The following is a 12298-nucleotide window of genomic DNA, read 5'->3' as shown; positions in this document are numbered from 1 at the left end:
ACCACTGGCCAGATGGTGACAGTCCAACAAGTTCTACACTTTACATATGCACATTGGTGTCCATTGTAGGACTCCAAAAACTGATCCGCTCACAATATCAACCAGCTGCGATCGACCCAGAAGAAATGATAGCCGTGACTACGGCACAGCTAGACATATGCACCACCAGCATGTTTAAGGTTGATGACAAGTGTCCATGAAATGCAGGACATATGAACAGAAATCCCCAGATTGTCGAGTCCATAGAAGTGCGTCCACATCCCAGTCCTGCACACATGAAGGATGTGTTATGTGTACCATCGAGGGTTGCAGCCATGGGATCCTGGGTATGCAGAAATGGGGCTCGGTGTTGTTTGGCAGATAATCCGTTGTCCCACCCCGTGGGAGGGATGTGGGTATAGCACATGCCTTACTCCCCACTAATGATGCAAAGCATCCACCGGATAATGCTAAAAGCAGGTGTGAAATGTGTACAGCCCTATATTAGTGTCCAGTAGGCAATTCCCATGGATGGACAAGCGTATGACCAAGATGGCACCCATAACTGGAAACCTGGTGGAATTACACAGCTGCAGTAAGGCATAGCACAGGAAATACAGATAGGGACTACATTAGACATTCCCCATAGAAAGTACGACCACCGTGCGAATACCGGCGTACACAGCTCTCAATCTGCCATCACCAAAATGGGGATCACTCGCTTCCATAATGCGGAACAAATGGGCGACCTGTGGAATACATACTAATGGCACACTAACAACTTCAACTAGGAAGGTCATAGGATGGTTAACCTATGGCGTTCCCACTTATAAAGAAGATCCTTTAATGAATTAATATGATTAATGTCAATTGACCATGGAATACACCTAATCAACATAAAATAACCGCTGGCACCTTATGGCACACAATCCAAAAAACACATAGGTAGATGAAACAGTCAACGTAGAAATTGTCCAGGACAGTGCCCAAATGGTATAAAAAGGTTCCTTTATAGACAAGTAAGCGCTGTCACCCGTAGGCTCCGTCAGACTTACACATAACATAAAAGCATCCAGGCTTTAAATATCCCTCCTTACACTTTCATTGGTCAATTTCTCATCAAACAATGAACAATTAACCCCAGCATATAAAGCGCAGACGCAATGTTAACTACACACACATATATTAACATCCTCAAAAACATCCCATTAAAACATGTATTATATGATATTGTACTATGCCTAATACTCATCAATCAAAAATCTAACAATATATATCAAAAATATGTATATTATATCAATGTAATACAGTGGTAAACAACGGAAAGAGTGGACTAATGGGTGTTAAATGTATAGCTGTACCTAAACTACATTCCTGTTATTTGGGTTTAAGCCACCTGCTTCCCAAAAGAGGCTCAATCTGTGCTACATCATTCAGCCCTGGTGTGTGGTCAACCCCCCACCTAATAATCCATCTCAATCTGCATTATAAAGTATAGTTGATAAGGTCCCCCCCTCTGGTATTAAAATCTAGCCTTTGTAAAACACTGAATGTAAAAGTATGCCTCGTGATGTGCTCATAGCCGGCCGTAGGCATAGGTTACACGGCGGCTGCCTAGGGCGCCGCACTAGCAGGGCCACCTTTCTAGTAGGTATGTCATGTAGGTACACCAGGATGGGGGCACCATGTTTTGTGGTGGTGGGCGCCATGGAGCCCTATCACCCAGGGCAGCGGTTGATCTAAGGCCGCTGCCGTAGGAGGGGTAGTACGGTCTGCAGGTATGTGCTGAAGTGCACATGAAACAGCGGTCTACAAGGATTACCCATAGTGGCGACACCTGCACAGACGGCTATAGCGGGACATACACACGGCCATGCATACAGCTCAGATAGACATACACACACCATAAACAGGCAATTACAGACAAGGTTTATGGCGTGTACGGGTACAGTGTCAGTACAGCAAGGATAGCTGTCTGCCACGATATCCAGCAGATGTCTCTAGGGCGTGCTGGAATACGGACGTTGCATGGACAATGAGTGGATATGCATCGTACCACAGTTCTATGTGTCAGCCGTGCAAATATGCGATACATGGGACAGACAGCTGTCCATGCAAGAGTAGCGCTATGGGCACAACATAAGTATGTATATATACATCGAGAGAGATACAGACGAACACATGTGGCAAGGCCGGGAGTGTAACGTACACAGCACCACCCCACCACACCACAGCAGGGCGCACGTGGTGAACACGCTACGGAGGTCGCCAACCACAGCAGGCACACAGGCAGTCCACGAGCTGCGTCTCACCATCCACAAACACAGAGATGGCGGCAGGATATAAGTGTTCAGCGGAAACTCTAAAGCCAAAACCTATGAACCCATGCAGCTGTGAGCATAGACACACACACACAGCTGGCAGGCATGGGGATTGACCTTACCCCCACCTACCCAACCGTATGACACAGGTATGGAATGCGCTACGTGGACCACTGAACACAGCACCATGAGAGGCACACGTCTAGGTGGGTGACAACATCCGTAAAGGAATAGACGCCGATAGCCAAGGTATGTGTTGCGAAGCGTATAAAATAACTACTCTCTACAGGGGCAGCTGTAAACACACACACACACACCCCACACACACACGGGGAAGGGCCAGGAGTTGAACCTACGGCTACCTACATGAACACACTACAGCATGATGCATTCACAGAATGCGCTACTGGGATTACTGAGCACAGCACTGTCAGAGGCATACTTCTAGGCGGGTGACATCTTCCGTAAAGGAATAGATGCCAATAGCCAAGGTATGTGTTGAGAAGCGACTAAAGGAACTACTCTCACCAAGGGCATCTGGAAACACACACCTCACACACACACACACGGGGAAGGGCCAGGAGTCGAACCTACGCCTACCTACACGAACACATTACAGCATGATGCATTTACAGAACACGCTACCGAGATTACTGAGCACAGTGCTGTCAGAGGCATACTTCTAGGCGGGTGACATCATCCATAAAGGAATAGCTGACAATAGCCAAGGTGTGTGTTGCGAAGCGTCTAAAAGCATGACCATCTGCAGAGGCAGCTGGAAACACACACACACACACACACACCTCACACACACACGGGGAAGGGCCGTGAGTTGAACCTACACCTACCTACATGAACACACTACAGCATGATGCATTTACAGAACGCGCTACCGGGATTACTGAGCACAGCGCTGTCAGAGGCATACTTCTAGGCGGGTGACATCATCCATAAAGGAATAGATGCCAATAGCCAAGGTATGTGTTGAGAAGCGACTAAAGGAACTACTCTCACCAAGGGCATCTGTAAACACACACACACACACACACACACACACACACACACACACACACACACACACACCTGGGGAAGGGCCTGGAGTTGAACCTACGCCTACCTACATGAACACAATACAGCATGATGCATTTACAGAATGCACTACCGAGATTACTGAGCACAGCACTGTCAGGAAGCATACCCCTAGGTGGGTGATATCATCTGCAGAGGCAAGGTAGCCGATAGGGAATGAAGACAGAATGCGCAGTCACACAGCATGTTACCATCCCAAGGTGGGCGTACAGTAACACGGTAGTGCTGCACTCGGGAATACCAACTAACTACGGAGCACAACATCACGACATGGATACGGGATGCACCACAGACAGTATACCCTATGAGAGGTCATCCAGCGTGCACGATGTAGGCAGCCATTGTGGCATACCAACCACATATGACTCACCTGGACGGTCACCATGGCTATGCAGGATGTCATTGGCCATGGCTACACGCCTAGTAGCAGACATCGGTGCCGACTGTAGTGTGTACCCCCGAATGGCGTACTGGCCATGCCCTCACACCTAGCGGTCGCGAAGGGGTAACATACATGCACATGGGGTATCATCACAGACGGGCGCGGTGTGCACTGTACTGTGTGCCCATCTACACAGCTGCTTACTGGGCATGCTCAGACACTTAGAATCTGCACAGTGCAGACATGCATACACATGGGGTGAAATCTTGGAAGGCAGATTGTGGACCGTCGTGTGTGTCCACCCACACAACAGCAACCCGGCCATGCCACAGACGTGGCGGTTGCGAAGGGGAAACAGACATGCACACAGGGTATCAACGCAGATGGGCGCGGTGTGCACTGTACTGTGTGCCCATCTACACAGCTGCTTACTGGGCATGCTCAGACACTTAGAATCTGCACAGTGCAGACATGCATACACATGGGGTGAAATCTTGGAAGGCAGATTGTGGACCGTCGTGTGTGTCCACCAACACAACAGCAACCCGGCCATGCCACAGATGTGGCGGTTGTGAAGGGGAAACAGACATGCACATGGGGTATCAACGCAGACGGGCGCGGTGTGCACTGTACTGTGTGTCCATCTACACAGCTGCTGACTGGGCATGCTCAGACACTTAGAATCTGCACAGTGCGGACATGCATACATATGGGGTGAAATCATGGAAGGCAGAATGTGGACCGTCGTGTGTGTCCACCCACACAACAGCAACCCAGCCATGCCACAGACGTGGCGATTGTGAAGGGGAAACAGACATGCACATGGGGTATCAACGCAGACGGGAATGGTGTGCACTGTACTGTGTGTCCATCTACACAGCTGCTTACTGGGCATGCTCAGACACTTAGAATCTGCACAGTGCGGACATGCATACACATGGGGCGAAGTCATGGAAGGCAGAATGTGGACCGTCGTGTGTGTCCACCCACACAACATCAACCAGGGCATGCTCACACACTTAGTATGTGCTACGCGCCGTCCGGCATGCAGACGGAGTGCGCACACCGCAAGTCATGGCCAGGTATACCTGTATACACACACAGGGTGGACACACATGCAGTGACACGTACACACACAGATGACAGCACAGGCGTCACGGGTGCAGGCTGAAGATGAACACACTGCAGTGAACACCGTAGCTGCCATGCCAGCACCATGTCATCGGTGCAGCAGTATGCCTCATGGTCCAGTAACAGCATGTGACATATGTCCACAAGTCTATGTGGAGATGTACGTCCGTCATGCAGAGTACACATGTACTATCAATGATCACACAGGTGTGATGTAGTCCACCCATATCGGTATACATGGACAGGCGTGCTCCACACATACCACGGGCCTAACACAGATATGATACATGAGAACACCAAAAGTACAAACTAGGTAAAACCACGAAAATGCCACGGAAACCTTGCTCCAGCAAGAACAAACAGCAGTAAATAATTGAGAACTGCTCAAAGACCAAATAAAATTCTTAACGCAAAATTTATTATTCAACGTTTTCGCCTTGTTTAAAAACTTAGCTTCATCAGAGAACAATGAAGTAATGAAAATGCATTTCTTATATATCACCTTAAAGGAAGTGATGTCAGTAAAAATATCAGCTGTTTCAGTCTTGCAACACTTAAATCACATTGTCACAAGTATTTAAAAAGATAATGTATCAATTAAAATGTAATACGCATTCATGTAATTTTAATATCAAATGAAATAAAATAAAATAAAATAAAATGAAATAAACTAACGTCAAACACAATACGCTTTCCATATTAAAAATACTAGAGAAGCGTTGCTTTCTAAACCACTAGTCCATATGTAAAAAAGAAGGAAAATACAGTGTAATATAATGACTAAGTCAACTAGCAATGTTTATCATAATCATTGCGTTGACTAGCTATAACTGATGTTATGCTAGAGTTTACTGAAGTATACTAAAATATCAAATCAAAATTAGGTGCAACAATAAGAAGTTATAAAAAATACAAAAGCATTCATTCAAAATGCTTAACGTAAATAACTCCTTAATTTCAAGACTGGTAAAATGTTACAACTTTCATTTAGTCCAGGGTAATGAAATGCATCTGTCCTAAATTGCCATTCCAATTCTAAGATTTCCAAAAGTAACGTGGTAGGACCGCCTCTAACAGATTGTTTCATTTGGTCAATTGCCATATATGAAAAACTATGGCCTTGATGGTCAATAATATGTCTGGCAAGAGCATTAGTTTCATTTCTATTATTAATGGCATAAATGTGTTCGTACATGCGGTCGCGTAATCTGCGGTCCGTCTTTCCAATATAGAAAGACGGGCAGCAGTCGCAGATGGCAACATACACTACAGACTTACTTTCACAATTGAGGGGTTTCCTGATGTCAAACTTTTTTCCCCTTACTGTGAATGTCTGGCCAGACTTAGTTTTGTAACATCTGTTGCAAAAGCCACATGGATACATACCTAATTTTTTATTGTAAAATTTACTTGGGAGGTCCCTTTGTAATAACTCTTTCAAGTTTTTGTTTCTTTTAAAAACAAATGTGGGGGAATATCCAAATTTCTTAATTAAATTGGGATTACTTAAGATAAAATCCCAATTCTTCCGAATAATTGCTGTTATATGTCCTGAGTCAAAACTGTATGTAGTCACATAACAAAGCATAGAGTCAGAAAAATTGTTAGTTAACAATGAATTATCACTTACTATCGGACACTCTTCAATGAGTGGTGATGAAGTAGTGTTGTTTAAAGTATTATTTAAACTCATTGTTGACAAAATTGGACTAAAAAAACCCCTACTTCTCTTCAATTCAACTTCATTAAAGATGTCCTTGATAAATTTCAACGGATATTTTCTCTTCAAAAACATATCCGTTAACAAGTCACATTCTTCATAAAATGATTCCAACGTACTGGACATTCTTGCGGCCCTAACAAGCTGTCCCTTTACTACAGCTTTTTTCTGTTTGATAGGGTGATGACTAGAAAAATGCAAGAATGAATTACAGTACGTTGGTTTTCTATGTATCCTTGAAGTGAAAGAGCAAGATTGGAAGTCCTTAGTTAATTTAACATCCAAGTAATCAATACTTGATGTTGAAAAGTTGTAAGTAAATTTAAGAAATTCTGAAGTATTATTAATAGTGGTGACAAATGTGTCAGCCATTGTCTCATTGCCATCAAATAAAATGAAAATGTCATCTAGGTATCGGGTATAAAATCTTATGAATGGCGTAAGTTCTGGTGAAGAGAAAACGAAATGTTTTTCCCAATAACTCATGTAAAAATTTGCTACTACTGCTCCGCAAGGAGAGCCCATCGCTACTCCTTGTTTTTGCAAAAAGTATTTTTTATCGAACATAAAATAGTTCGAAGATAACACGATATCCAGTAGTTCAGTGATGACGTCTATCTCATTTTTTGGAGCACCCAATTCACCTAATAAAAGAGCTACCCATTCAAGGGCCTCATGGTGGGGAATTGAGGTGTATAAATCAACCACATCAACGGTGAGGAAATTAACCTCTCCGTTGAAGGGTTGAGTATTGATGGCTTCCAAAAAGGACCATGAGTCCTTACATATTATAGGAAAATGGACTAAATATTTAGTCAAAAGTCTATCAAGAAACTTGGCGCAAGAATAGGTCATAGATGACCTTCCGTCAATTAAGGCTCTCATCGGTGGGTTTGCCAAATCTTTATGTACTTTTGGTATGCCGAACATAACAGGTATTTTTGGGAGTGTTATATCAATATAGTTGTAAATGTCCAAATTAATTTTCCCTTCAAGATATAGGTCACGGAAATACCCCCTCATCCTGTTATGTGCTCCTTGGATTTCATTAAGAGAAGCTTCGGCATACGCTGGTGACTCCAAGATAGTATACATTTTTTCAATATACATATCTTGGTCAAATATCACAAGCCCACCCCCTTTATCGGGTTTAAGGAGCCTAACGGACATGTTACACAGGTCATCTAACATTTGGAGTTGTATTTTTGTAGTGTTAAACTTAAAAAATGAACCTCTATTTAACCTGTCATTAAAAAGGTGTCTCAAGTCAACCTCGCAAGCCTGTTCAAATTGCATTAAAGAAGGGTGCAATGGTGGGTTGAAAACACTAGGAAGTATCAAAGAATGAAAACTGTCCTGACAGTCAGGTTCACTATTAAAGTACAATTTCAAGTTAAGTTTTCGAACAAAACACTTCAAATTAATCAACTCCTTTGAAACATCTCCAAATTTGCTAGGTACAAAAGTGTAACCATATGCTAACAATTCAATAAGCTCTTCAGGTAAATTAAAGTCAGTGAAGTTGTAAATTTTAAAATCTGCGTCACGATTCAACATTATCTTTGGAGTCCTTTGAGGTAAAAAGGTAGTCGCAAAGGAGATGTTGTCACTAGTAACGCTGTCACCAGTGGCGCTGAAACAATTTTCAGACAGTGTGTCTCCTTCATACACTTGTCCAACTTCTAGGCTCAGTTCCAATTCTGACGCCTTTTCGGGCATTGACGTGGATTGCGCTGGCCTAAAAAATTATTGTTATTATAATTTTTATTGTTAGCATTCTGTCCTTTAATTCTACTACTGCGCCTCGGACCTGTATTTGGATTAATGAAAGACTCTTTGTCCAATAACTCTTCATTAACGTCATGTAAAATGTCATTAGTTCCTTCAGAATTAATTAAAATGTTTGTTGCACCTAAAATTACATCATTCTGTTCTGGAAAACAAAGCTTAGGGTAGGCTTTATCACTTTGATACGCCTGCCTGTCCCTTACAAGTTTCTTAACTTTGTTTTGTTTTAGTTTAACTAACATAACTTCAATGCTAGTTAATGTACGGTCATAGTCAACCTTAAATGATGTAAAATTTAAGTCATCCTTCAATTGTTTATCTAGTGCATCAATTTCAATAATAAGTTGTTGCACGTGAAGCTCGTAATGTTTAGTTATGAGTTGAAGCAGCTGTATGCCTTGCATTTGAAATAGCTCTTTTAATTCGTTAAAAAACAACAAGTTGTTAAGTAGTCCTGAGGGTGCAAAGGCATTTCTCAAACCCTTCGGTACTAGTCCCTCACGTATACATTGATTGAAGTAGGCTGCTTCTAGTTGTAATTTTTTAAGCTTCAATACCTTACTGTCAAACAGTTTCAGTTTATCAGAAATTGAAAACTTACTGTTTCCTTGAGCATGTGTATTAGACAAGTTTGTGGTTGAAAAAGCAAATGCGTCGGTGTTATGCATCCAACTAGCAATGTCATTGAAATTGTTTACATTATTTGTCGTACCTGTGGTTCTCGCTTCACTATTCGTTTGTGCGGTAGACGAATGACCCAAAAGACCGTTCGTTCCTATAGCAGGACCTCGAGAACTACTTGAAGCAACATCAGCGTACCGAACTAATGTACCAGGAACCGCCTCAGTGGATCCAGTTGGTAAAACTCTTGATGCAAGTGGTAACGGTTGTGCTGGCGGAATTTCCGCATCAAAGGAATTAATTGAAACAGCTTGTGTAGGAAGGGAACCTCCTCCTTCTAGCCTCGTATTATTTGGATTACCAACATCCCTTCTTTCCATCGCGTCCAGTCATGCTTGAAACCTATCAACCTATCTTAAGTAATCCCAATTTAATTAAGAAATTTGGATATTCCCCCACATTTGTTTTTAAAAGAAACAAAAACTTGAAAGAGTTATTACAAAGGGACCTCCCAAGTAAATTTTACAATAAAAAATTAGGTATGTATCCATGTGGCTTTTGCAACAGATGTTACAAAACTAAGTCTGGCCAGACATTCACAGTAAGGGGAAAAAAGTTTGACATCAGGAAACCCCTCAATTGTGAAAGTAAGTCTTTAGTGTATGTTGCCATCTGCGACTGCTGCCCGTCTATATTGGAAAGACGGACCGCAGATTACGCGACCGCATGTACGAACACATTTATGCCATTAATAATAGAAATGAAACTAATGCTCTTGCCAGACATATTATTGACCATCAAGGCCATAGTTTTTCATATATGGCAATTGACCAAATGAAACAATCTGTTAGAGGCGGTCCTACCACGTTACTTTTGGAAATCTTAGAATTGGAATGGCAATTTAGGACAGATGCATTTCATTACCCTGGACTAAATGAAAGTTGTAACATTTTACCAGTCTTGAAATTAAGGAGTTATTTATGTTAAGCATTTTGAATGAATGCTTTTGTATTTTTTATAACTTCTTATTGTTGCACCTAATTTTGATTTGATATTTTAGTATACTTCAGTAAACTCTAGCATAACATCAGTTATAGCTAGTCAACGCAATGATTATGATAAACATTGCTAGTTGACTTAGTCATTATATTACACTGTATTTTCCTTCTTTTTTACATATGGACTAGTGGTTTAGAAAGCAACGCTTCTCTAGTATTTTTAATATGGAAAGCGTATTGTGTTTGACGTTAGTTTATTTCATTTTATTTTATTTTATTTTATTTCATTTGATATTAAAATTACATGAATGTGTATTACATTTTAATTGATACATTATCTTTTTAAATACTTGTGACAATGTGATTTAAGTGTTGCAAGACTGAAACAGCTGATATTTTTACTGACATCACTTCCTTTAAGGTGATATATAAGAAATGCATTTTCATTACTTCATTGTTCTCTGATGAAGCTAAGTTTTTAAACAAGGCGAAAACGTTGAATAATAAATTTTGCGTTAAGAATTTTATTTGGTCTTTGAGCAGTTCTCAATTATTTACTGCTGTTTGTTCTTGCTGGAGCAAGGTTTCCGTGACATTTTCGTGGTTTTACACAGATATGATACATGACTGCAGCTGTACCACAGTGAAACAAAGTCCGGATATGTCATATATGTGATTGCCTGGCTGTGGGTATGGACTGCACACAGGACACATACGAAGCCTGTGATGTACCACATGCATAACACTGGCGTACGCGGTAATACACACACAAATGGAAGGTGGACACATGTCTGTGGTATGCACCCCCTACAGGGTGTAGCAGTGTTGACTGGGACACATACCCTTGTACAGTTTGCCTGTGACAGCTGTGATACCATACCACAGTCCATGTTCCATGTATGTCGACACACATGTCACAACGTAGCAATGCATACACACATGGCAACAGGGGATACATGTGACACGTGTACTGTGCATGGTGCAGCCATGCATGAGCTGTGTCCAATGTCCATAACACAGTTGCAACCCCCTACCACATGCATACCCATCATGGGGGCCATCATATGATGGCATAGTAACAGCACACATGGCGGTATGTGTGTACACCATGTGTTTAAACACCTGTCCACATGCATGTGTGCAGGTACTGGTCACAGGTGTGTCCCACACCATCCTACCCTGCCATGTGCATACAGTCTGCTATGTCGCCTTTACATGACAGCGCTGCCATAATGCATACCCATCGGCCATGTGTCATCGACCATATGTCACATGGCCACTGTAACCCCTACCACCTCCCAAGTGCATATATTGGCACAGCTGCCAGATACAGTGGTGGTACGCAGGATGCACTACATACCGCTGCACGCCTGCACGTATCCCATATAGCGGGTGTGTCATTCCTAGCACCAACATATGTGCAGGAATGTGTGCCCATGTATGCCACAGATCAGGGGGACTATGTGCCATGTGCCACACATCACTGTACACCATGGTAGAGATCTGTACATACCTCAGTGTGGGGTGCACGGATGCGGATGGTGCAGTACATGCAACATGTCGTCCCTCCGTGTAGACATGTGTGGTCACCACCATGTCAGTGTGTCAACATGTGTGTATGTCTGCTGCCTGTTGTGAGGGTGTATGCAGATATAGTGTTGTGACTGGACACTAACCACACAGGGTGACCATCCCGTACTGGTGCTGCATTGTACAGCCCTGTCAATGCCATACTTGTGAGCCTTACTGGCCACCTGTGCAAGACCGCCCCCTGTGACATGGCACATGAGGGCATTGTATTGTGAGGGTGCTGACCACACAGGAAGGTGTCCCCATCTGCACACAATGGGGTGTGTGCCATAGTGGTGTACGCCCCGCGATTGTGGACATATTCCTGTACCGGTACAGCATCCAACTGCTGCACACCGTGCACCACAGCTGACAGGTGACACCTGCGGTCAGTTGACAGCACACTGTGTATGGCACCTGCAGAATGTCACCATACCTGTACTGTGTCATGCCATGTATGTGATGTCTCTGTCCACCGTAGCCTGTGGCACCGACCACAGGCGTCAGGTGCAGTATATGTGTGGACATGTGCGTCATGTACCGTGTAAGCAACGTTACACTATATCTGGCTCCGTGCTCCACAGGTTTACATGTAGAACATCTCTTCTTGCAATCTCAACTGTCTGTTCTCTATCACAAAAGCTCTGCACCTGCTCCCATAGTATTCCCACATAGGTAAAGTACATGTATACTAGATGGA

The sequence above is a fragment of the Protopterus annectens genome, chromosome 5.part0, assembly GCF_019279795.1.
Source record: "Protopterus annectens isolate FY-2018-M chromosome 5.part0, PAN1.0, whole genome shotgun sequence".
NCBI classification, from domain to species: domain Eukaryota; kingdom Metazoa; phylum Chordata; order Ceratodontiformes; family Protopteridae; genus Protopterus; species Protopterus annectens.
The sequence above is the reverse complement of the archived record's forward strand: the minus strand, read 5'-3'. Positions refer to the sequence as shown.